We start from the raw sequence: 27770 nt of genomic DNA, 5'->3' as shown, positions 1-27770 counted from the left end.
TCGTGTGCAGAGTGGGAACTCTCACGCGTAAGGCGGGAAAAAGTCTACGGAGGCTAGTAAAGACAAAGTTACTGTTCTCGGGTGAACCCGACTAGGTGGGTCGAAAACAAGAGTGGATCCGAACACTTAGGGTGTTGGACTATGCTGGAGCACCGGAGTACTCAGTTTACCTAGCCCAGGGGCTGAGGCTGCATAGGGTTCAAGTTGCGTCGGAAACCTCGTTGTCGAACCAGGAGCCTGAAGAAAAGAAGTTGCTGGCAGGCGGCCAGTGAAGAGGTTCGTGGAGATCCAAGCCTGGATCAGGGAAGAAGAAGACCTGTAAGCAGAGGGGACCAAGTTCTGAATCACTAGCCAGTGATTAAGTGGGCACCAGAGTGGCCCTGGACGAAGTCACCTCGACCAGGTGAGTGGGCGCTGCTGGGCTCTGCAGTCTCTCGGACCAGGAGGCGTTGTCGGCGACCAGGATGGAGGGGCGAGCTGTCCCACAAAGGTGTCTGCTGTCGACGTCGCTGGACCCAGGATTGGGGCAACAAGTCTTGGCAAATGCAAGCCCACGCGGTGGACTTAAAATGGAGTCTGGAGTGGACCAGGAGGGTCCGGGGTGCTCCTCTGTTGGAGGGGAGCAAGGGCCAGTCTGGAGCAACCAGACCAGCGGTGTTTGTCGTTGAAGTTCGTCGTCAGAGGGCCACTAGCCAACGGGCAAGTGACCGGGACAACGCGGTGAACAGCCAAGAGCAGAAGGGCCCCATGCAGATCTCGTGGATGCAGGGGGGCTGAACTTCGGTGCTGGAGCTGCTCAGGGTCGGGGCTTCTCTTACCCCAAAGCACTCAGTCGAGGGTCACTCGGTGGTCGTGTTGGACAAGCGTCGTGCAGTTCTGAAGATGGCCGGTCCCTCGAGGTCTCGTCACACCCACGAATCTCAGCGTAACTGACGATGTAGGTAGAGGTCAGAGGTGCCAGGGAAGCCGGTTCTCGTCATGCTGGAGCAGTCTTGATCCGGAGGAGAGACTTGCAGCAAACCGCGATGCTTGGTTGGTGCCTGCTGCTGCAGGGTGACTACTCCTTAGTCACAAGGGAGAAATCTTGAGAAGAGTCTTGAGTTCTTCGTGTAGAAGGTCGGTTCAGGATTCAAAGATTGATCTAATTTGGAAGGGGGCCTGCTCCTACCTTTATCCTGCAAAAGGGGGCTGGCACGCGACTAAGTCCTGCCCTATGGGTGGGACCAGGAGGGGGGTGGTTACACCCCTCTCCTTTGGTGGGCTTTCCCCAGCTCAGGGTCTGGTGTGCCCCTGGAACTGGTTCAAGCCGGCCTATGCACAGTGAGCACCGGGGTGCCACTTGCAGTCACCTTCCTCTAAAGCCCTGCCTACCTAGAATACACAAAACCCTGTCTGGGACGGTGCTGGCACCGCCCCTGGCAGGAAACCCTTTGTCCTTGCCTCCTGCTCTGGGAGGACTCCCAGCAGCAGGAGGGCAGACTTGTGTCTCGGTGGCAGCATCCATTTTGTGGAGCTAAGGCTCTGTCTGACTTTAACCGGGGTTACAGGTTACCAACATGTCGTGTCCCTCTAGAAGGGTGGAATGCTAACCCCGTCGCCAGAATTGGCGAGGGGTTAGTATTCCAATTCGTATGACACCTTACTCGACATGTTTTGATAAAGCGATACCAGAGTTGGCATATAACCGCGAGGATTATAATGCACTTAAGAGTATATGGTATGCGTTATCATGGAAACGGCTAAGGGATAGATCCTGAAAGCCGCAGACAGGCTCAGCTCATGCCAGAGCACCATCTCACACGATTCCAAGCACTCTGCCTTCAGGATTGTCAAGGCCTGCCATAGGAGTGACTGATAGGAGATCTGTGTGCCCATTTAGGTTTAGATATAGGTATACTATATCTAAAGCAAAGGGTGATTACACCACCTTGCCCCAGCTGTCGTGCAGCCAGTTGTGTCAGTTTTGGATGGCCAGCCAGGGGTGGCATAATACATGCTGCAGCCCCTGGTAGGCCCTGGGTACACCCATGCCCTGGGTACCTAAGGTACACTGTACAGGGACTGATAAGGTGCCTCAGTATCCAATTAGATATGTACCTAAGGTACATGGAATCCATTTTACAGAGAGAGCAGTAGGCTTGGGGTCCTGAATAGCAGGGCCCCAGGTCAACTAAGTCAGAAAACCAGCAAAACACCAGGCAAAAAGTTGGGGGCAACCATAGTCAGGGATCTACCTTCCTACAGGGACTGCCACAGGTGGTGGCTTATGTAGGTTTTGCGCAATTGTGTGGTTTTTTCCTTGCACCTCTGAATGTTTTATGCATCATGTGTTTACCTTGTTCTCACACCGCTGAATGTATTTTGATGCATCATGTGTTTTCTTTCTTTACACCTCTGAATGTTTTAGGCATCATGTGTTTTCCTGTGTTGCACCTCTGAATGTGTTTTTGATGCATCATGTGTAATGTGTTCTTGCTTCTACCCCTAAATGTATTTTATTCTTAGGTGGTTGTGTTTTGCCTAGTATAGTTTATACTAGAGAGGTTATGTGTCCATGCGTGATCTAGTCCTATGGTTATTAGTATTGCGTAGTGTGTACCTACCTTTACCAGTAGTTACTGGTTGTGATTTATAACTGTTATTTTGTGCTACAGTGATTTTATATCCTTTTATTCTAATTTCTGACAGTATTTCTATTTCTAAAAGTGATGATTATGACAGTGGCCCATGTGGCCCTGTCTTGTAAATAATCCCTTGTGAATATTGCCCGTGCCAGTTGGCACAATGTACATGTGTGATTTCTATCTGATGTGTTTTGACAAAACAAAAGTTATTTTAATATAACCTTGTGTGGAGTTTCTTTTGTGGTGTGCCTAGTATGTTGTTGCTGTTGTGTGCTAGCGCAAATGCTTTACACATTGCCTCTGAGTTTAGCCTCACTGCTAGTGCCAAGCTACCAAGGGGGTGAGCAGGGGTTATCTTGGCGTGTGACTTCCTTGCCCTGGCTAGAATGGTGGTTTCTGCCTGGCTTTGGCGTCAGCCTTAGCCTACCAGAAATAGCCAGTTCTAACATTGTTGGTCAGCGGTGCCGATTTGGACTTGTGTTTGCGCAGTGCCACAGCGATAACTGGCTACATTACAAAACTCTGCATTGTCTAGATAGTCACATGTTTGGGATTATTGTTTTTGATTTTGTTTTTCCTCAAGAGTGTCATTTTCAAATGGTGTTCCTGCGCTTTGTGTTTAGTGGTAGATGAGAGAAAGTGACAGGGCGGGACGCCAGTAGAGGGGGAGGTTCCCATAGATTAGGAATCCCTTGCTGGGTCCAGTGGCCAATCCTGTTCCTGTCCCTGTGTGGGTAGATGGAAGAAAGGGAGTGTGAAGGAGAATTGGCTTGCTTGGGAGGGTGGTTATCCCCTGAGTGTAGTGTGTGTGTGTCTGGATTCCCCAGTATGGTAGGATCCAGTGGTGGCAGCTTAAATGTGTCCAGTGCGTGAAGTCCCATTCCCAGTTCCCAGAGTATGGTGCCTGGTGCTCAGTAAGAGGGGTACAGATTGAGAGTCAGGGGCAGTGAGGAACTGTCTCACCAGTCTGGAGGGGAGTGTGTGGATGAGTGGTGTCTTGAACTGGAGGAGTTGGTGTGAGTTTTTTTTAAGGAGCTTGCACGTGAGGTGTACCTCTGGTGGTGTGCAGGAGGTCCTGCAGAGGCACTGGACAAGAAGGTGGATTTCTGGTGGTGTGCTAGATGTCTTGCAGAGACATTAGGGAGTGATTCTAAAAGTAGTGGCTTGTGTATCTGATGATCCTGTGTAGGTGAAGAGGTTCATGTGTAGCCCAGCTAAGTCCCAGTAGGATGGTAGGGGTGTAGGGGCTCAAGCCCTGTCTCAGTGGAGGCGGAGTGAGTGTGGGACGGTGTGTCCCACGTTGGCCCGAAACCCTGTCTCTGGGCCTGGAGGGTTCCCCCGGGAGCGCCAGGTCAGGGGCCTAGGCTTTACTTACAGGTCATTTGAGGAGGATCTTCCTGTGTCTAACCAGAACTCCGGCGGTCCTGGTGTTGAGTAGTATCGCTCCTAAGTGGAGGGTGCAGAACTCTGGAAGGGGGTGCAGAGGGACGGTGTACTTCTGGCCTCGGTGCAACCTGAGGGTTTAGATCCTAGGTTGGGAGATTAGGAAGCTTCCAGGTCAAGAGGAATCTCCGCCAAAGTAGATCAGCTGAAGAGACTGAGGGGGCTGCCCTTGCTGTGTGATCTGGGGCTCACCTGCAGTTTGTTGTTTCCGCTAAGGTAGAGGAAAGGGGATTTTGCTGTGTGCTGTGTCCCCCCACCTGCTTGAAGAGGGACTGTGCGGTGTGCTTTGCACCTCAGGAGTGAAATAGTTTCCAGGTGGTAGACCAGTTGATGGAGTGAGGTCCTGATCTGGTGTCAGAGTTGTGTTCTGGTGAGTGCTTCCCTGTGAGGGTGCGGAAACACAGAAGTAGAGGTAGGGTGGGGCCTTCTTGCCCGTGACCTCTGGTCAGCCTGGGGGTGTGGACCCTAGGTTGTTGGATCAGTGGTAGTTGTAGCTACCCAGAGAGGGAGAGTGGAGATTGGCTATTGTGTGCCAGGGGTTACTGCCCCCCGCTCTGTGGTTTGGACAGGACCTGTGATATTTGGATGGCCTAGGGCCTGGTCCTGGCTGTGGATGACTAGTGTGTACCAGTGGGGTATCCTAGTTGTGCCAGAGAGCTCTTGTTGAGGGAAATCTATGTGGGTTCAGAGTGGCGAAAAACAGGAGGGTGTCCCTGCCGTGTGGGCCCGTGTCCGTGTTTTGTCGCCCAAAGCAGAAATAGCCAGTTCTAACAGATGCCAACAGCCACATGGAGTTTCGGGTGAGGACCTCGGGTGAGAGATCGCTCACCGGTGTTAGAGAATTCCTTTTTGTTCATTTTATTATTGTGATACTCTTTTATGGGGGTGGTTGCAGGCTGGTAAGTTTTTTTATTAGGGAGGTGATGTGTCCCTATTGGTGCCTCAGTTTAGTTTTTCTTTCGGGGTGCTGTGTGAAGGTGTGGGAGTTAGGTGCCCCAGTTATGGAGCACAGGGAGGTGTGTTCCCCAATTACCTGGAGGTGGTGGGAGCTGTGTGCCCCCGTTCAGTATTTAAGATGTTTTGGGAGTTAAGTGCCCCAGTTAATGATCATAGGTAGGTGCGTTTCCCTATTACGTGGAGGTGGTTGGAGCTGTTTGCCCCAGTTCAGCTTTTAAGAGGTATTGGGAGTGAAGGGCCCCAGTAATGGATCATAGGGAGGTGCGTTTCTCTATTACATGGAGGTGATGGGAGCTGTGTGCCCCAGTTCAGTTTTTAAGAAGTTTTGGGAGCTAAGTGCCCCAGTTTTGGATCATAGGGAGGTGTGTTCCCCTATTTTGTGGAGGTTGTGGGAGCTGAGTGCCCCATTTCTGGATGTTTATTTTTGAGTTTTGAGTGGTATGCCAATGAGTGGCATTACTGCTTGTTTTAATTTTGTCTAAGGGAGGGGGATGGGGTTAATCCCAATGTGTTAATTTTTGAGACTGCAATGTAAATGTTTAGTTTTGATAATGCATTGTATATATTGATGTTTCCACTCTCAAACTTCACCAGTGGCGGCTGGTGAAGTTTGAGAGTGGTAGGGCTGGGGTTGCGAAGGTATGAGTTAACATAATATTAGGGTAGCACTGGATTTTTTTACGAGGCCGGTCAAGATCCCCTGTGCAAATCTTGTTTTAAAACTTAAATAATTTATTTTCAAGAACAATTAAAAAAAAAAAAGGAGCAAAACACCATAGCTGTTTTTAACTTCAATGGTTCCCAGTTTAATGGAAGTCCTTATTTGGGCATATTTTGGACGAATTGAGACGAATTGAGCACAACAATGTTGTGATGAGCAGAAGCAGAAAAAGCTCAGTTGAAATGAAATTCTTTTAAGAGACAATTTTTAATTAGGTGGCTGTTCAAACTGCCAGACACCAGCATCCTGCCGACTAGTCATGGCAAGTGCAAAAAAAACCAATCATGCATGCTCTGCACTTCAGGCGGCATAGGTAAAAGCTTCAACAGAGATAGGCAAATTAATGATACTATTATTCATGCTCCAAAAAGAGAAGGGAACTCGTCAGAGCTAATTTATTCAGTGTTTTGTTGAGTTCAGATCTAGTTGTATGACCCCTAAATCAGCTGTGAAGGAATATCTGGATGTGGTAAAAATGAACAGTAAGGGCCCGATGAAGGTAAAACGCATTTACCGATTTTAAAATACCGATCCGTACCGAATCGGTATTTCAAAATCGGAAAATGATATGTAGGAAAAATTAGTCGGAAAAATACCGAATCGGTAGCAATCGGTATCGAGAGTCGATACGTACCGATTCGCCAAGTACCGAATCGGTATAGGCCGGATCGGACACGTCCGAATCGGTAAATAAAAATGCGGATCCTACCGATTCGGTAAACGCCGAATCGGAAATAGAAATACGCCCCATGGGCCGAAAGGCCAATAGGAACGCATAATACATACCGAATCGGTATTTACCGAACATATTCGGTAAATTCCGAATCGGAAAATACCGATTCGGAGAATGCCGATTCGTCGAGCAGGTTGACTGACACTGAAGACATCAGCCAATGAGCTGGAAGCACCCTCCCCCACAGGGAGTGGCAACCCAGGCAGGTGCAACTCATCAGAACTTTCTGGAAAGCTGCCTGAGCTGAGCAAACACAGTGAGCAGCAGTGTTAGCAGGATCCCTGTGAGACATGGCAACCAGCACTGAGAGCCAGAAGGCAGAGCGCAAGAGGAAGACAAAATTTAGCCCCATGGAGCTGCAAACCTTGGTGGAGGAGGTGGTGAGGGTGCACATGCAGCTTTATGGAAGGCTGTCCCTCACTGTTCCGGAGAGCACCAAGAGGAAGCTCTGGATAGACATCGGGGATAAAGTCAACGCTGTTGGTGTCACCCACAGGAGCCTAGACGACCTCAAGAAGAGGTTTTACGATATCCGTGGCGTGACAAAGCGAAAACTGTCTGACCTGCACAAGCAGGCTGGACTTACTGGAGGAGGCACAAACCGGGCGCCACCCCTCACTCAGCTGGAGGAACTAGTGGCGACCACTATTGAGAGGGCGAGTGTCGTGGGAATTGGGGACCTGGATAGCTCATCCCGAGCTACAGCTACAGGTAAGAAGCATGCGCAACTTGACACACCATACCAGACACCTCCCCTATAGACCCAATGCACAGCCAAACCCCAGGCCAGTACTGCTAGCAACAGACATGAGCAATGCATCTTGCTAAATGTAGTCAGCAAAAGTACCCAATAATGCCACTGCAGAAGCTTAAGAAAAATAACTGTAATACTGCACCAACGTTCTTGTAATGAGATGTGCAATGCTTTAATAGTAGTGACTGGAACACATTAGCACTCAGTTGACAAATGCTTCTTTATACCTAGGGGCACCATCAGGCGGGGGAGCAGCACCTGCTCCAGCACCAGCTCCAGCACCAACAGCCAGTGCGGTGGCGGTGGCAAGCACCAGTGTGGCAGCACAGGAGGAGGACAACACCAGTGCCCTGGGCAATGAGGAGGACTCAGGACATTCCCTCACACATCCACACTCCCCCTCCGACTGTCACTGTCTCAGTCGCCCACATTGGAATTCTCCCCGGAGATCACACCACCACACAGCCACCCTGCACCTGCAACATCCCCTGCCAGGAGGAGAATTGTAGCTCCATTGATCATCATGGAGGGAGCGGTGGGTGAGGCTCCTGCACAAGACCCAGTGACACCAGCGTCACCCCAGCACACACAGCAGGGCAGCAGGATTCCACGGAGGCCACGTGCAACCAGCAGTCCAATACATGCACAGGGAGGCAGCGTCTTTGCAGGGCTGGAAAGCAGTATGGTGAAGATTCAGCGAATGCAGGCAAAATCCATCCTGGCCTGCCATCGCCAGTTGCGCCAGCACAACCTGCAGATGGGGGAAATGGCACAGGGCTTCAAGACTTTTGTAGACAGCAACAAGGAGATAGCAACATCTATTGGCCGAATGACCACTGCCATCACCCAGCTCTGCAACAGGATGGATGACCATGAGCAATGTCGTCGCAGGGATGCACGTATACAGAACAGGTCACTCAACCGCCTTGCAGCTGCGACCGCCCAGCTATGCCAACGTGGGGCAAACATGGAGGCCAGCCTCACACAGAACATGTCAGAGGTCACTAGGGGCATGGGCCGTATTACCACCTCCATGGAGACACTACTGATCTCCAACACTGTTGTGAATCCCGTCCTGGGCGAGGCTGGGGACAGCAGCAGCCGCAGCAGCCCGGCCAGCACAGTGTCAGAGCCGCGCCGGAGCAGCAGGCGCTCAGCTGAGGCTGCTGGGCATACTGAAGGGGGTGAGGCTCATCCTAGTGGGGCTGCTAAGCGCAGCAAAAAATAAGACTGGCAGTGAGGGTGAGGCAACCCGGACAATGGACAGTTCACCACTTCTTCTTTACCTTTTCTTTTGTTGCACATCAGTGCAGTAACGTTGATGCAACATTATTAAATTTCATTTCTGAAAACATACATTGACCTGTTTGTGCATCTGTACTCACTCAGAAATAGTTGTCTGTTATCTCCTGACGCCTGTATCTGCCGTCAGTTGGTGCAGGGAGTCCAGCAGGTTGTGGCAGTGGCACAGCATTGTCATCATCAGGGTCCTCGTAGTCGGATAACTCAACCTCAGTGCCTTTCCTGACTGCAAGGTTGTGCAACATTGCACAGACAGCAATAATCTTGCAGCAGGTGATGGGGTATATTGCCTGGCACCTCCGCTCTTGTGCAGACATCTGAACCTGCTCTTCCAGATGCCAAAGGTCCTTTCCACTACATTCCTCGTGCTTTTGTGGGCACGGTTGTACCTCCTTTGGCTGGGTGTTGAGGGGTTGAGGTAGGGGGTGAGAATGAACGAGCGTAGGGCATATGCACTGTCGCCTACAAGGAAAAGGGGTAACATTACTCACATGCATACATGTACTTCACACTGCAATTTTGGTTATGGGGGTCTGACACTGTGTCTTACCTAGGAGGTATCCTTCACCAAAATCCCCTGCCATCAGCCGTGCATAAATTCCGCTACTCTGGAAGATATAGGAGTCGTGGGTACTCCCCGGAAACTTAGCAACCAGGTCAGTGATGACACACTTAGCATTGCATATCACCTGCACATTTATGGTGTGCCGTGACTTCCGATTGCGGTATACGTATTCCGTGTCAGCAGGGGGGCAAATCGGAATGTGTGTGCCATCTATGCAGCCAATGACGTGGGGGAATCTTGCCATCTGATAGAATTCAGCTTTTGTCTGTGCCAGTTCTGCATGGGTGGAAGGGAAGGAAATGTAGTGGTCCATCCTCTGAATCATGGCATCAAGGAACTTGTGGAAGAACCTTGACAGGCTGCTCTGGGTCACCCCTCCTGCCACAGCAACTACACTTTGATAGCTGCCTGACGCCAGCAGGTGTAGGCAGCATAGCACCTGCACCTGCACAGGGATTGCGTGTGCCCTTGGGGTGGGGTGCTGCAACAGGGGTTGGAGGTCCCTAATGAGGTCTCTGATGGTCTCTGCCTCCAGCCTGTACCTCTGTAGGATCTCTGGATCTGTCAGCATGCACAGGGTGATACGCTGTCTATACACCTGCTCCTGTCTCAGCCATTCCCTCTCTCCTTCCTGCTGTAGCCGTAGCTGTCTTGCTATGACATAGAAAGCTGCCATGTTGCAAGTAGAACTGCATTTTGGGTCCTTTTTTATAGGTTGCACCTGGTTACCACCTGGTTCCAATCCATGGTAATTTCCGACTCAGAAATACCGAATTTGAAGCAAATTCGGTATTTCAGTGCTTACCTACATCTCATTCTTCAGCTTTTCACATCGAATCGGATTATCATCGATTCGGTATTATACCGATTCGGCGATTTTACCGAATCGGAAATTCACCGAGTCGGTAGAATCCCGATTCGGAAAGAAGTAGGAATCGGAAAAATCTCCGATTAGGTATTCTACCGAATCGGAGATTTTTCCGATTCCTACTTTTTTCCGATTCGGGATTCTACCGACTCGGTGAATTTCCGATTCGGTAAAATCGCCGATTTCGCCGGATTTCGGCCTCCTACATCCCGTTGTCTCTATTCCGATCGGTAACGGCCGAAAATACCGATTTTCGGCCGTTACCGACTGACCTACATCGGGCCCTAAATGCGTTTTAATGTCAGTTCTGACATTCTCGCTCTGTATTTTTTTTGCAGCTTTTATAAAGGCGAAACTCCCCCGAAGATACTGGTGCACTTTACATGAGCACCAGTTGCATGAGACAAGGACATATTCATGTTCTATAAGGACAGGGAGAGTATTTACCCAGAACCACAGGATGTTGAGCACTCGATCCTAGCTCACCACTGAAAAATCGGCTGCTGTGACATTCACATCATCTACCATAAAGATAATATGCCAGTCATAACGTCCAAGCACACCTCACGGTATCATTTTGGTTATAAGCTAGGATCACCATCTACTTGAAATAGCACCCCATATTAAACTCTAAAGAATTATAAATACATTCCTCCCTGTATTTACAAATTACATTTATAAAATCAAAATTCCTCCCTCCTGATCCTGAAAAGAAACCTTAAGAAAGTAAGAAAACGATGTGTCCATTCCAACATGCAAAAACAATTCATTTATACCTTTTATTGGGATTCTAATACAGCAGTGATGATTGATAACATTGCTTACTTTACTTTCATCAAATAGGCCTGCCCCGAGCAAGTCACTTTCTCATTTCCCCTGCAGCTAAGTTTTTCTTTTTCATAAGGCTGCCGGTTTGAAGCATTGTCAGGACTGACTCAGGTGAATCTTCAATTGAAGCAAGGCAAGTTCTTTCACTGCACTGGACATCTGCAGTGTCTAAAATCCACGAGTCTGCATGTGGTGAAAAAGGCGTCCAAAAATGTCTGCAGCGCGGGAAGCAGACAACTCGAGTCTGAGAAGTGTGTATTCAAAACTAATGAAGACAAACTGCGCAGACTCGATTACTTGGCTTCCGGCTGCCTGCAGCCTTAACTCCACCCTTTCCTAGTACATCACAGGGTTTGGGCCACCCCACCTTGTGACGTGCTGGGAAAGGGTGTGGAGACCATGCTCTTCACCGCCTGAGTGACGGGAAGCCACAGAGTTACAGGGCTTCAGTGAAACACGCCCGGGGCTGATTTCATTCTCAGGGCATCAGGGGGAGGAGACTGGTCAACAAGGCGTAGTATTTGCCGAGCTGATGACCTCACAGGCCTCAGGGCGTGAGAGCTTCAGCCCGGCAAATACTCTACACTTTCCGCACGCCTAGGGGCAGCATTTAAGGATCGGAAGCAAGCACAGTGACTGACACGGTGCATCAGAGAAAGCACAAAATGTGTGCTTATTTTATAAAAAAATAAATAAGTACGTGCCAACAAATTGCTTTTAGTTTTATTTTTCCAATTCCAATTCCAAAAAATTTACTCTGACTCTGTCCTTGGCAATGAAAGTAAGGGGGGCGGAGCCCCAACGCCCAACAGCAGAAACCGCCACTGGATGTTTCTGGTTTCTTCCTTCATTTCTGCATTGTTGCTACCATAAGGAAGGGGGATATGTTATAATTGACTTGTGTCTTTCATTGCTCTAGATGTGTCTTCCTTGCTGCTCAGCTAGACGGAGTGTAAGAATCTTTGATGACCTGATGGAATACTGGAGTTCCTGGATTGTGTGTGAAGTTGATAGAGCGCGCAGGTCACCCGACTACAATTTTACCAATACTCACCTGGGCCCATAATTCAATTTTTACAGTTACTCAATCAGGTAACCCACACTCTACTACCAGTCTATTTTGTTCCACTAATTCCTTTACCATTGACTAACCAATCCTTGTCACTGGTACCTATGACCACAATGGATCAGGGAGTTAGTCGTAAAGAAGGCAGTCGAATACCAAATAACTTTGCACTCATGTAATAACCACAGACCTTGGAAAGTTTTAAACTCTTTATCTAAATTTCATCAAAGGTCATAATCCAGAGGTTAAAAGCTACCAGACTATCAATAACCAACATTAGAAACAGTCGTATAGCTATGCAAAAGAAATATTATGCCAACCATTTAGAACATTGAAATAAAGGGAAGGTAAAAACAAGGAACATGCTATTTAATTTAGACAGACTTGCACAATTTTACTAAGGGTAGGTAAAGAAATGGGACATACTACATATCACAACTTTAGGAAATTATTAAAGGGTGGGTAAGATAAAGGGACACAAAATATGCAATCACGAAATCAATTAGAGCATGTAACTATAGGGATGGTAAGAAAATGGAACACACTATTAAATCAAATGACCAAACTTTAGTATTTTCTAAAGAGAGGGTTGGAAAAAAGGGATTATGAAACATATCCTATGCAATCATGAGAACATTCAAGCATAATCTATAGGAGGGTAAGAAAGTGGAACATGCTAATTAAACCAACCAAAACATGAGTTTATCATTTACTAAGGGAGGGTAAGAAAAGGGAACATATGCAATCAAAGCTTTAGCAATTTTTGAGATGGTAAAGAAAAGGACACACAAAATATGATGACGATACCCACACAGATTTATATTTACCTAGAATGGTGTGAAGACCAATCCTGGCCACGGGTCAGTAGAAAGGACAGAAGAACCCCAAAGAATGCAGTTGCCAGTAGGCCAGAAGGTGCAGATCAGAATCAGGACAGGATAAACCAGTTTTGGATCAGGACTGGACCATCAAAGGTTAAGACCAGCACCCGCGGTTCAGTTGCAACGCCTGCGCTACTCCCTCTCTGCAAGGAATCAGCCAAAAACCCTGATTGGGTTACAGCATATACCAGCAAAGTGCTCCGCCAGCACTTCAGCTTCCCCAGAACCCCGATTGGGTCAGCAAATCTTCTGACAAAGTGCTCCGCAGCCCTCTACTCTTAATCACCTATTGAGTGCGTTGGGTCAGTGACAGGTCAGCTATTCGGACAAGTCGGACAATTTCTCTAGCTGAACCTAGGCTAGTTATACTGTTTTCCAGGTCAATGTACCACCCCCCAATGTTGCAAGTGTAAGGATCCCTAATTTCGATTAGACAAAAGAGGAGGAGAGGTCATCACACCACCCCAATTTCTGTTACTTCAGTGTTGAATATTAATTTTCAATTCCCTCCCCATTAATTTACTTTCACATGACGACTTCATTTCCCCTAACAATGGATGTTCTATTGACAAATACATTGTATGCAATTCAGCTTCTTCTAGCTGGGTCAGAAGTCATCTTCCCAGCGCATATTGGCGGTGACTGTCTTTGGCTGGATTTCAATAACACCGAGTTCAACTCCTCTCTGCAACTGGTCATGCGCAGAAGGACTTTCAAAATGGAGTAATTGCACCTCCCAGGCCCAAAGATTGCGACACATGAAAAGCAAAAGGAAACAGTTTTAGACCACAGAACTAAATGATTACACTGTATACCATGAATTTCTACTCTATCCCCATTAACTTAACTTTAACTATGGCATTAGGATTAAGCAAAACAAACAGCTTAGCACAAGCAGTAGCGCAAGCTTCTTGCATGTGAGACCATAGAACAGCCATATTAGCCCTAGTGCGCAGAAGCAACAGATTCCCTCCAAAGCTGCGAGTACGTCAGGTCACGTGGGTATGACAGACGGATGCGCAGTAGAAATTCCCGAGTAGCAGCAGCCATTTTAAATGCAAGCGTATTCACTCGGATACCATATATTGATGAAAAAGGGGCAAATTAATAAGACAAACATGTTGATTATATAATTAGAGTTATTCGAGGTTCATGAGTTCAAACAAGTCGCTTTTCGTGCGAATCCTTGCTCCATCAGAGTGACAGTTGATAGATGGAGGCTGAGTGGCAGGAAAGCTGCTCCTGGTGAGGCTACATTTCCATCTACCTATATTCTTCTAATGAATTTACCTTTTAACTAAGCTTCAATAAATTCAACCTGCTTTATATACCTGGCTCCAAGGATCCTCCATTTACCACAATCACCTTATACACATTTATGTATTTGAGTACAGTAACTTGACATTTTATACCACAACGAATTTGCCTGATATACATAGTCCACTTTCGTTGACATTGCAATCTTTTACATAATATCAAACTTCCTTGATGTGTTCCACCAACGAAAGTGGAAATGCTTCTTATACATTTTGCACCAGATGTGGAGTAAGTCAGAGTAATTAAATCTAAATATGGCATATTCTGCTTATGCCACAAGGCACTGTTTCTGGCACCGGGAAGCCCCATTGCTGGTATGGAATATCAGACTATTCCTTCCAGCTCAAGCTTGGTAAGTGCCCCAAGCCGAGCAGCCGAAAAAGGAGCTACAAAGGTGTGATAGGTATATTAAACAAGCATTTGCAATGCAATAGGTCTTGCAATTGGGAGATTTTGAGCTATAGGTATTGTAAAGGAAAATGCCTTTTATTAATGTGTTTAAAAAACCGCAATAGTAAAAGGCATTGTCATTTACAATACCATTAGTTGAAAGTTTCGAAAATGCGAGACCTATTGCGTTGTAAATGCTTGTTTAGGACTTGTGCCCTGTTTGCAGCACTTACCCAGTGTGCTAACACATTACATAGAGGACATTCTTCTGCACCTTCACTGGCACAGAGGGCATTACTACCCCCTCTATCAGGGTGAGAACTTCTTTGCATGTAGTTGTCAGTGTCGGTGGGGAGGGGTGGGGGCGCACATTTCCAGTAACAGTGAATGTGTCAGAAACACAGGCTGGCAGAGCCGGGCACACACCTGCTTGCTGCAGGGTGCCCGCTGTTTGTTCAGCTGGTTTGACTGCGGTGGCAGCTGGCCGCTGCCAGGGCTGAAGGGGATCAAAAGGGAGAGGTGGCGAGCGGACTGGAGGGGTAACTGTGTGTGGGTGTGGGGGGGGTGGGTGGGGGTGAAGTGGGAGTGAGTCAGGCGAACTGGCACATGAATTAGGAACGCTTTGCACTCTCAGGTACGTTCGATTAGCTTTGGCCCGCTGCTAAATGCAGCGCCACGAAACTGCAGGGCTAAAGCGGCGAGCGCCACATCAAACACACATTGGCAACGCCAGCGCGATTGACTTTTTAATGCCTTAAGAATAGGGGTTTTTATTGCAAAAGTGCAGCAGATGCAATGCGCGGGCACAGGGAGTGCCTGATGGCCACTGCAGGCGGGGGCAGCAGCGAAGGGCTCGTGCAATAGGGTTCTTGGCCCAAGGGCAGAGACAAGCGTCATGGTGAGAGCATCAGTACTCGTAGGCTTTTTCTAGTGGGCGCGTGGGCAGCGGTGGCGAGCGCACGGATGACTAAAGGATGCTTGTCTGTGGTTGTTGCCCTGTGAGCTGACACCATCCATTTAATTTCTAGCATTGTGGTGTCATGTTTGACTGTATGAGTAATGCACCGGCTGGTGTCACCTATGCAAAGCTAAGCATAATCAGGGAGTGTTGGTTTTTATATGTTATGTATCAAAACATAACATCCCTTCAAATTAATTTTTTTGGGCGCACTTTACAATTTATTTCTCTTAATGAACAGCTAAGCTTAGTAATAATCTTGGTTGTCCTCAACAAAAGGATTTTATTGATTAGTGTTTTAATTTCTGCTGAAATATTTTCACAACTGCCAAAACATTACCTGTTCCATACCCCCTGTGCCTGCCGTGCACTACCTTGGGCAGTGATTGGGAAGCAATAGGCCATACTTGGTGACCACAAGCCCGGGTCCGAGGGGTCACACGTCCTATTTATTCACAACTTGCCTCGACCCTGGAGACTTCTGCATGAAATGCACACAAAACATTCCTGGATCCATCTTAGGTGCATGTGTATCTTTCTGAAATGTTTTGTGCTGATTTGTCAAATGGGCAGTGTTGGAAAACGAGGCAGAATCTCTGAGGCCTGTACAAATAACATGACTACATCTGTCCTTCCCTGGGAACCAAACACCCAATTGTAGTGCCTGACTCGCAGAGGGTAGCGTTGCAGAGCAGTCTGAGGCTTACTCAAGGGAGGAGGTGTGGGCTAGTAATCGTCATTACAGGTGTGCAGCAATAACAATCAATAGTTGATTGTCCAGTCTGTACTTTGTTTTATAAAAGTAAGAGTCCATTTATTAAACACTCACACTACTCAATACTATGCACCAATTTACAAATATACATAAGCTGTTGGAATTACTTTGTGACATTGCATAACATCTACACCCCTCCCGCAGGGGGGTGGGGTCTAGTACCACCACTCCCATGTATGCACATCATCTTGCCCCAATGCAGTTAGTTGAACATAACCTGGAGTGAGGGCCCTGCGCACTGGCACCATCCCAGTGGCGTCCCCCCCCTTTACCGCGAAACACATTTAAAATAGGTAACCCTGCCTTGGTGACAACATAACCCTGATGGAGCATTTCCTACTGACCATGAAGTATACACCTCTACATCTTAAGGGCTAGCAGTCTGGGTTCTTCACCTAAGTGCATCCGGAATAATACATGTTAAAGCATCTCTATAGAATGACAGTACTCATCACAGTTGTGGATCATTGGAATGCATTGCAATTACAGCCTCTAAAGGCATCACAGATGAAATCACAAGATTACGCTTATACAGACAGACACCCTAGCAAAAATGTCTGCTTATGACATCTCCTTACACAGGTACTTCACATTACACATGTGACCTTCTGTCCCTCTAAAAGAAATAATGTTAATAAATACATTTCTGGTGCAATTACACCTCTTCACCTCCAGGCGTTGCCCTTCTCCAGAAATCCCCAGCTCAGCATTTCACTCCTTGATTCATTTCTCAGTACACCCCCAGCTGTAGAACAAAAGTTCCAGCACAGGAGGTTAATGCTTGTGCTGAGCCCTTGAGGGGTTATTCTTTTAGGTCCCCTAGAAACTTAGGGTGGGACTTTTCCTCGGGGGTTGGTGCTGGGGGAGACTGTGTTGCTCCTGCAGCTCCCCCTGCACCTCAACATTCTCTTGGTGTTGACCCCGTCCCCCTGGGGCCACCCACCACGAATGGAGAAAATGCTGCTTTTGCTTGCAGGCCGGTCCGGGTCTGCAAGGCATTGTGAGGCGCTCTGTGGCCAGAGATGCATATCATAACAGCGTATCTCCCGCTGTGCTGGGGAGCCGCAGAGCCTTTTCTTAGTGGCCTGGCGCCGCATCCGCCGTTCGTTTGGGGTCCGGACCCCTGCTTCCTAAGGGTGATTCTGCAGCTCGGGGAGCCCACCCCCGGCTGCTCTTCACTTTTCCTTGGGACCCCGGTCCCACCTGGGCACCCCGTCTTGCCTCGCATTGCGGGTCCTGTCCCACCCGGACCCCTGCTGCCACCGGTGATTCTTGGTGGCCAAGGTAGCTCAGGGAGCCCACCCCCATCTGCTCTGGCCATTCCGGCTGGCTCCCTGCCCGGCCTGCACCCGCAGGTGCGGCCGCGGGAGCCAGCGCTTTTATTCTGGTCTGCACGCTCTGCGGGCAGTCGTGGAGACTCACACCTTCCCACAGCCGCGGGGTAGTGCGACGGCACTCCCCCGTCCTCCTCGTCTCTTCCCGAAGAAGGGGTCCTGGGCCCCCTCTTCCTCTTCAGAGGGATCACGAGTCGCACCCCGTCTTTGGTTGTTTCGGCGGGGCCAGGGTGGGCTCCTGACACACCGCGGGGGGACATCGTCATGGGGAGCCCATTCAAGACCGGCGGCAGAGCCCCACACGCTTCATCGCTGTCCTTAAAGCTACCCCTTCCCCTCCCCCTGCCCAGGTGCCTAAAACTATGGCCCCTAACAAAAACTACCACTGCCACAGCCCTCCTGCCCTGAGCCCAAAAATGAACCCCTGCACTGCCCTTAAAACTACCCTACCCCTCCCCCGTCTTAAAGCCTAAAACCCTGAACCCCCCCCTCAAATGAAATTGGTCTAGCCTTTGTAACCTTATATGTATTTAGCTATGCAGCAAATTAGCCTGGGTGCTGAAACATCTTCTGTTATTTAACATGGAAGGAAAGTAAGTATCAAACTGCGTAACATGCCAGGTATGGGAACACATGGAGCTAAATATTGCCTTTCAGCGGGAAGTGGTATTGTCCAAATCTATGTTTTTAATATAACATCAGGGCCTTCGGTGGTCATATCACTGAAAATACAAGATTTGAAAAAAATATTATTGTCTACGGGTGCTCGTAGAAGACAATTTCTATCGACTGGAATCTAGAGAATGCTAAAGGAATTCTGGTATTTTACTGACCTCTGCTGGTCATTTTCTATCAAGAAAAGTTAAATAAAGGCAGTTGCCAGAAAAACAAAAAAAGAAAGTCCCTCAGCAGAAAGCAATTTTGGTATTTTGCTAACCTCTATTGGTCGTTTTCTATCAATACAGTTAAATAGAGGCAATTGAGCAAGCAGAAAGCAATTCTGGTATTTTGCATACCTCTACTGGTGGTTTTCTATCAAGACAGTTAAATAGAGGCAGGTGAACACAAAAATGTCCCTAACCAGAAGCAGACAAGTCCTAGGGCGGATCTCCAGATCCCACAAAGTACATACACGAGGTCTTGAATGCTCGACCTAAAAAGTACCCTGAGTCCCCGCCCTGAGCCCTAAAACCTACCCCCACCTGTAGACCACCAAACCTTGCCCCAACCCTTAAAACTACCCAATTCCCCTCCCTGAGCGCTAGAACCCTGCCCCTCTTTAAAAAGACTAACCCGAACCCCCGCCCTGAACCCTAAAACTGACCCCACTCCTCCTAAAAATGAACCTTCTCAAACCAGACCGCAGCCCTCAAAACTAACCCGGCCCTCCCACCCCCACCCTAAGCCATAAAACTCTGACCTCTTCAAAAAACTACCCTGACTCCCCTGCCCTGAGCCTTAAACCACCCCCACCTCTAAACACTACACCCCCAAACCCAGTCCCAGACCCACTTACTTGTCTGTGTCTAGAGTTTCCTGTTCTAACGCTCCCTGTTCCTCTCCCCGCCCATCCAGACACTAGACCTCTATCTGCCTTAACCACGCACATGCATGGTTAAGGCAGATGTATGGTACAGTCAAGCGTTGTTATGCTTGCAAGGGCATGGCACGTGTGGCTCAGCCCGTGTTGTAAATCTGTTTCCTAAGCCACACAGCTGTACAACATGGCAAAGAAAATATTGACAAAGCCAAATAGCTCTACTATATGGCTCTCCAATGTTTTAAAGACATTTTGAACAGCAGTGTGGCTGCTGTGCAGCATGTGTGCAAGAAAAGAAAAGTACTATGACCAGCCGCTGTTGACAGCGTACCAGCCTTTTTTTTTTGCATTCACAGCCATGCTGCACAGCAGGTGTGCTGTTTTACAACAAGGCTAATCAAAATTAACAAAGCCAATAGATCTAAGTGACGTGCTTTGACCCCTATGTTAATAAAGGATCATCATCAGGACTGAAGTCAATATTGACCCGAGACAGAGCCGCCGAACACACCCGCATCAGTACACTATGCAAGGAATCGCGGACGACGTGTCTCAAAGTTGGACCACCATACATAAAGGCATTAACAGGCTTTCGGGGCTACAATGCTGCAGGTGTCTAATGAAGCGGTCACGTCCATCATGATTTTTTTAAATTTTATTTTATTTTATGCGTTTTTATATAGCGCGAACTTTACCCGAAGGTGTCAGAGCGCTTCACAATAGGAACAGTAGTGAAACATGAAGTAAAATTACAAGTAAGCATGTTACAAAAGCAAACTTTACGTTACATAAGGCAATAGTGACAATTGTGCATGTATCGAGCAAACAAAATACAAGAGGCAGCAAACGATACGTTACAAGAGGAAAAAAGTGACATGTGTGCATGTTACAAAAGCATACAAGTACAAATAGAGGTATAATACTGCACTAAATGATAGATACTCAAAACACAAGAACAAACGTGACGTTAAATGAGACAATGGTGGCAATTGTGCATGTATCAAAAGCAAACAAAATACAAGAGGTAGCAAACGATACAATACAAGCGGGTATAGTGACGTTTGCATGCTACAGAGGATTACACAATACAAGTAGACGTATAATACTGCAATAAATGGCAGACTCTCAAACCACAAGAACACACTGGGAAGGCACTTCTATAGTCATGTAGAACGGAATTTCCTATAATGGAAGGACTTCCTTCAGATAATAGAGAGGGCGTGAATTAAATTTGGAAGTGTCTTTGAAGGAGGAGAGCTTTGAGGTCAGTTTTGAAGGCCTGGGAAGAGGTGGGGTTCCGGAGCTGAGGCGGAAGTGAGTTCCAGATTCTCACCTCGTTGCCTGAAAAGGATTGTGCCATCGACCTTTCCTTCTTAAAAGTGGGAGGTTCAACCAATAGATTTTCCGCATTACCTGATGGTCCAGAGCCTCCAGAGAGTTTCAGTTTATTCGCCAGGTAGCGAGGGGAGGAGGAGTGCAAGGCTTTGTGGGTGATACAGGCAGTCTTGTAGATATCTTGCCTCGAAGGAAGGCCAACGGAGGGTGGATAAAATGGGTGTGATGTGGTCGCTTCTTTTGGCCACATATATGAAACAAGCTGCTGAATGGAGAGCAGAATTAGTGGGGACAGGTGGGATTTGGGGAGACCAGTAAAAAGAGAGTTGCAGTAGTCCAGTCTGGAGGGAACCAGAGATTGGACCAGGGTTTAAAGGTCATGCCCTAGGAAGAAGTGACGAATCCCCCAAAGAAGGCGTAGTTGCTATTGAGCAGACTTTGCAATGGATTTTATGTGAGAGAGTAGATTGAGTTTTGTGTTGAGTTTGACACCAAGGGAATTTGCGCTGTTGACAATGATGGGTTTATTGTTATGTAGATTCATCTGATCCATCCATGATTGAACCGGGGGAGGAGAAAGTGAGGAGGAGAGGAGGAATTAAGTTTTAGAGGGATTCAGAATCAGTTGAGTTAACATCCAGTTTTGAATGGAGTCGAAAGTAGAGCTAGGATGGAGAGATCGTGAGTGGAGGCAACCTTGAGGTAGATTTGAGTGTCGTCTGCATGGAGATGATAGTGGATCCCGGATTTGCTCAGGAGATTTTCCAATGATTCTAAATAGAGATTGAACAATGTGGGTGCAAGTATAGAGCCTTGAGGAACACCTTCACCTACCACCAAAGGAGATGAAAGACTATTCGCTAGTTTGATCATTTGGGATCTATCAGAGAGAAAGGAAGCAAACCATTTAAGCATAGTGCCCTCCATGCCCATTCTCTGTTGAAGAGTGTTAAGGAGAGTGTTGTGATTGACAGTGTCAAAGGTTGCAGAAAGGTCAAGGAGAATAAGAAGACAAGACTCCCCAGGATCAAGTATCCACAGCGCATCATCAATCACTTGCAGCAGGGCTGGTTCAAGCCTGCAGTTTTGAATGAAGCCCGACTGGAAATTGTCAAGAAGATCATTGTCCTTGATATGACACAGAGAGATGGCACTCACTCACCTCCATCCTTTTGAAGACACAGCAGTGAGATGCCCACATAAATCTTCCTTCGCGACAATCCAAAAGCTGTACCCCATACTCCTACTTCCTGTGTGTGTTTTTTTGTGTCTTTCTGTGGGTTTCTTGTAGGTGTGTGTGGCATTTCTTGTGTGTGTGTGTGTGTGTGCATGTGTGTTTATGTGCGTGTGTGTGTATCGGTGTGTGTTTTTTTTCATTGTGTGTGTGTCTGTCTGAGTGTGTTTGTTACTGTTTCTTGTGTGTGTCTGTGTGCCCTTATGTGTGTGTGTTCGCGCATGAAGATACAGAGAGATGGCTCTTACCTCCATCCTTTTGAAGACACAGCAGTGAGATGCTCACATAAATCTTCCTTCGGGACAATCCAAAAGCTGTACCCCCATACTCCTACTTCCTGTGTGTTTATTTGCGTGTCTTTCTGTGGGTTTCTTGTAGGTGTGTGTGCAGTTCTTGTGTGTGTTTGTGTGTTTATGTACGAGTTTGTGTCTCAGTGTGTGTGTGTGTGTCTGTCTGGGTGTGTTTGTGCCTGTTTCTTGTGTGTGTGTGTGTGTGCCCTTGTGTGTGTGTGTTGGCGCATGAAGACACAGAGAGATGGCTCTCGCCTCCATCCTTTTGCAGATACAGCAGTGAGATGCTCACATAAATCTTCCTTTGCGACGCTGACAATCCAAAAGCTGTACCCCCATACTACTACTTCCTGTGTGTTTTTTTATGTGTCTTCCTGCGGGTTTCTTGTAGGTGTGTGTGTGCATTTCTTGTGTGTGTGTGTGTGTTTTAGTGCGTTTTTGTGTCTCTGTGTGTGTGTGTTTGTTTTGTGTGTGTGTGTCTGTCTGAGTGTGTTTCTGCCTGTTCCTTGTGTGTGTCTTGGTGCCCTTGTGTGTGTCTGTTCACGCTTGAAGACACAGACAGATGGTTCTCACCTTCATACTTTTGAAGACATAGGAGTGAGATGCTCACATAAATCTTTCTTTGCGACACTCCAAAATCTGTACCCTATACCCCTACTTCCTGTGTGTTTTTTTGGGTGTCTTTCTGTGGGTTCTTGTAGGTGTGTGTGTTTGCATTTCTTGTGTGTATGTGTGTGTTTATGTGCGTGTTTGTGTGTCGGTGTGTGTGTGTGTCTGTCGTGTGTCTGCGTGTGTTTTGTGCCTGTTTCTTGTGTGTGTGTGTCTGCACGTAAAGACACAGAGAGATGGCTCTCACCTCCTTACTTTTGAAGACACAGCAGTGAGATGCTCACATAAATCTTTCTTCGCGACACTCCGAAAGCTGTACCCCATACTCCTACTTCCTGTGTGTTTTTTTTGGTGTCTTTCTGTGGGTTCTTGTGGGTGTGTGTGTCTGTATGCCCTTGTGTGTGTGTGTGTTCGCGTGTGAAGACACAGAGAGAATGCTCTCACCTCCATCCTTTTGCAGACACAGCAGTGAGATGCTCACATAAATCTTCCTTCGGGACAATCCAAAAGCTGTGCCCCCATACTCCTACTTCCTGTGTGTTTATTTGCGTGTCTTTCTGAGGGTTTCTTGTAGGTGTGTGTGCAGTTCTTGTGTGTGTTTGTGTGTTTATGTACGTGTTTGTGTCTCAGTGTGTGTGTTTGTTGTGTGTGTGTCTGTCTGGGTGTGTTTGTGCCTGTTTCTTGTGTGTGTGTGTGTGTGCCCTTGTGTGTGTGTGTTGGCGCATGAAGACACAGAGAGATGGCTCTCGCCTCCATCCTTTTGCAGATACAGCAGTGAGATGCTCACATAAATCTCCCTTTGCGACGCCGACAATCCAAAAGCTGTACCCCCATACTACTACTTCCTGTGTGTTTTTTGTGTGTCTTCCTGTGGGTTTCTTGTAGGTGTGTGTGTGTGCATTTCTTGTGTGTGTGTGTGTGTTTTTGTGCGTTTTTGTGTCTCTGTGTGTGTGTTTGTTTTGTGTGTGTGTGTCTGTCTGAGTGTGTTTGTGCCTGTTCCTTGTGTGTGTCTGTTCACGCTTGAAGACACAGCCAGAGGGTTTCTCACCTTTATTGTTTTGAAGACACAGCAGTGAGATGCTCATATAAATCTTCCTTTGCGACAATCCCAAAGCTATACCCCCATACTCCTGCATCCTGTGTTTTTTTTGGGTGTCTTTCTGTGGGTTCTTGTAGGTGTGTGTGTTTGCATTTTTTGTGTGTGTGTTTATGTGCGTTTTTGGGTGTCAGTGTGTGTGTGTGTTTGTCGTGTGTCTGTGTGTGTTGGTGCTTGTTTCTTGTGTGTGTGTGTTTGCACGTAAAGACACAGAGAGATGGCTCTCACCTTCATACTTTTGAAGACACAGCAGTGAGATGCTCACATAAATCTTTCTTTGCGACACTCCAAAAGCTGTACCCCATACCCCTACTTCCTGGGTGTTTTTTGGGTGTCTTTCTGTGGGTTCTTGTAGGTGTGTGTGTTTGCATTTCTTGTGTGTATGTGTGTGTTTATGTGAGCGTTTGTGTGTCGGTGTGTGTGTGTGTTTGTCTTGTGTCTGCGTGTGTTTTGTGCCTGTTTCTTGTGTGTGTGTGTTTGCACGTAAAGACACAGAGAGATGGCTCTCACCTCCATACTTTTGAAGACACAGCAGTGAGATGCTCTCATAAATCTTTTTTCGCGACAATCCAAAAGCTGTACCCCCATACTCCTACTTCCTGTGTGTTTTTTTGTGTGTCTTTCCGTGGGTTCTTGTAGGTGTGTGTGTGTGTGTCTGTTTATGTGTGTGTTTGTGTCTCGTTGTGTGTGTGTTTGTTGTTGTGTCTGTCCGAGTGTGTTTGTGCCTGTTTGTTATGTGTGTCTGTGTGCCCTAGTGTGTGTGTATTCGTGTGTGAAGACACAGGGAGATGGCTCTCACCTCCATCCTTTTGCAGACACAGCTGTGAGATGCTCACATAAATATTCCTTCACGACAATCCAAAATCTGTTCTCCCATACTCCTACTTCCTGTGTGGTTTTTTGGGTGTCTTTCTGTGGGTTCTTGTAGGTGTGTGTGTGCATTTCTTGTGTGTGTGTGTGTGTTTATGTGCGTGTTTGTGTCTCAGTGTGTGTGTTTGTCATGTGTGAGTATCTGCGTGTGTTTGTGCCTGTTTCTTGTGTGTGTATGTGTGCCCTTGTGAATGTGTGTGTGTGTTCACGCGTGAACACACAGCGACATGGCTCTCACATCCATCCTGTTGAAGACACAGCAGCGAGATTCTCATATAAATCTCCATTTGTAAGAATCCAAAAGCTGAAAGTGTACTCCACACCCTCCTTCCCACATTAAACCTCATTTACACCCCACCTAAAGGACATTCACTCGGGTGCCCCTTGGCATACCGTGCCTTTAAACCAGATTCTTGTTGCAGAGCATTGTGCTACTTTATTAAGTGTCATAAAGTACAAGGGGTTTATGCTTTGGTTGCTGGAGGCACATGTCAAACAAAGCGCTCCATCGAGGCTTGTGCTGCAGAAATTCTATTTGTGCGTTAATATCTGTTCTCTACATACCTCCTTGTTCTTTCCGCCATGTCTCTCCTCTCGCTTAACCCCTTTTTATCACTGAACATAAAGAAAAATGAATTTCTGTTACTGTCTCATTCTATTACTCGGTTTGATGACAATTGTTTTATTGCCTTTTTTTTCTGAATTAATAAACTTGTAAAGTCAGCTTCGCTAGGAGAGGTTCCTTGGTTGTCCCAGGAACTGACCCGGATAAGTCACTTGCTGTTATCATGATGAGTCTGCATACAGAGAGAGCTTATGCCTGCTTCCTCCACTGTGTATGCCATTATGCACCACTGCTTTAATATTAGCTGTGGAGGGACCCATTACCTATTAGCTTTAAAGGGAATAGAGTGCAGCCCCTGTGTGTGCTCTATGCGGACCAGCTCGCAGGCTCAACTCTTCTATAACAAGTGCCTTTATAGCTTTCCCTAAGCGTATGAATGCTTTCTCTAACCCAAATCCCTGCAGGGCGCTCTTCGAATAAGCCCACCCCGCTCTCCATCGCTTTTGCCATGTCCATAACAAGCGTTGGCATAGCCAATAGGTCTTGCCTTTGGGACCTTATAAGTGTTTAGCCATGCAACTGTTGATGTTGTTGCACGAAGGATATTGTGTTGCATAACTACATACGTATAAGGCGAGACCTATTGGCTATGCCAATGCTTGTTGTTTCCCAATTTGACTTATTCTCATAACATAAATGTAAAACAAGGCTTAAATGTTTTTTAATAATGGAAGTTTTTAATATTGTGAGTTTTAATTAACTGTACAATAAATTATTCTATTCTATTCTACACTTTGACCACTGGGCACAACATACTGGGATCCTTCCTCCAAAAAGATAGCAATTCTCCTCTCTGACGATTGCCAAAAAGCATGAAATGTGTACATGAGAACTTCAAGAACGTGATTTGAAATTATAATTGCTAACTAGCTCAAGGCTTTTAGAAAGGCTATTTCCGGCGGGCCCACTTGGTCGGTAGTACACGGAGGACATTAAACACTACAAATACCAGAATGCTTGGGGAAGGAAGACCAGGCCGAATAAAGGACAAGAAGTGATATGTTGGGGAGGGAGCAATCAGATTGCGCAAGACTTTGTAAATCGCAGTTTGTGCGAAAAACCTGTCTGAATATCGAAGAGAGGATGTGGTATAATGGCCAAAGCTGCCTACTTTGGAACTTGAGAATGAGGTTTGAGTCTCGGCGCCGGCTCAACATACTTTGATTCTGAGAAAGACAATTAATCTCCCTGTGCCTACAAAAATGAATAAATCTCATGTGTAATGTAATTGTAGTCCAATAAAGTGCTCCAAAATCTTCGGGTTCTAGTAACTTTCAAACCCTAGAATCGCACGAGGCTGTGACTGACACTAGTGTGTACAAAGGAGGTCTTCTTAAAACCATCAGCATAAATTTTTCGATTGAGTTTTATCCTTTCCCGGTGTGAGCCGTACTTTTTGCCACATTGTTTTGTTTATTTACTAACTTGCTGGAAGGGTTTTGTCACTTCTCCTGTCGTTGATCCCTGCATCAAAGGTGGGGTCTAGCCCCCTGCAGTGTCTCTGAAATCTGCCAGCCTTCGATTGTATTATCTGTGGTTGTCTGCTGTGAGCTTCGCCGTTAGACCTTTGAATACAAACCTGCACGTCATACGTTTTAAACACCCTAGCCTCTTGATGTTGGGGTGAAATGTGTGCAAACCCAGAGCCCCCAGCTTTGGTGTAGCTGCTCAGCAGCTCTTCCGGAGCTGGTGGAGAGCTCCCGCAGGAAGGAGGGCGGGTGCGGCCCTGAAAAACATTACAATGTGTTTTCATACATATGCTAATGAAAGCACGAAACACCATCCAAGTGGTTTTAAAGCACGCACTGTCTGACTGGGTGCACTTTAAACCCATTTGAAGGCTGCAATGCAGGACATTCAGTTGAAGCACAGGGGGGAGAATCAGTCACTGGGTGGTCAGTACACCGATCTCCGCTCCAGGCACGCTCTAAATTTACAAAGCGCGTGGCCTAGCATAGCTCAGACGTCAATCTCGCCAACTCTGAACACCTTCACTTCCAGATCCACACCGACCCCAAGACCACACTCAGAGGCACCCTCCTTTACAGACCACCAGGACCCCGCTCACAATTTAGTGAAGACATCACGGACTTCATCACTCCACACGCGCACCCCTCCGAGGATTACATCCTTTTGGGAGACCTCAACTTTCATCTTGAAAAGAACAACGACCGCAACACAACCACCCTTTTGGACAACCTCGCCAACCTCGGACTTAAACAACTTGTCACTTCCCCCACCCACATCGCAGGTCACACACTCGACCCTATCTTCACCTCCAGCAAACATGTCTCCTTTAACCACACCACAGCTCTCCTCTGGACTGACCACAGCTGCGTTCACTTGACCTACAACAAGCCCACATCCAACAACCACCCCCAACCCTCTCTGCAAAGAAATTGGAACAAAATCACCATCGACCAGATCTCCTCATCGCTTCTTCAAAACCCCCCAGCCCACTCCTCAAACCCAGACCAAGCAGCCACCAACCTCGCTCAATGGTTATACAACAGCGCCGACATCCTAGCTCTACTGAAAAAACGACAAATCAAACTAGGCTGCAAGAAGGCCTCCTGGTTCAACGAGGATCTTAAGAAATCCAAGAAACTCTGCCGCTCCCTTGAGAAGGCCTGGAAAAAAGACCCAACCACCAGC

Source organism: Lissotriton helveticus, chromosome 3_2 (assembly GCF_964261635.1).
Source record: "Lissotriton helveticus chromosome 3_2, aLisHel1.1, whole genome shotgun sequence".
In the NCBI taxonomy this organism is placed as follows: Eukaryota; Metazoa; Chordata; class Amphibia; order Caudata; family Salamandridae; genus Lissotriton; species Lissotriton helveticus.
This window is presented reverse-complemented; position numbering follows the sequence as displayed.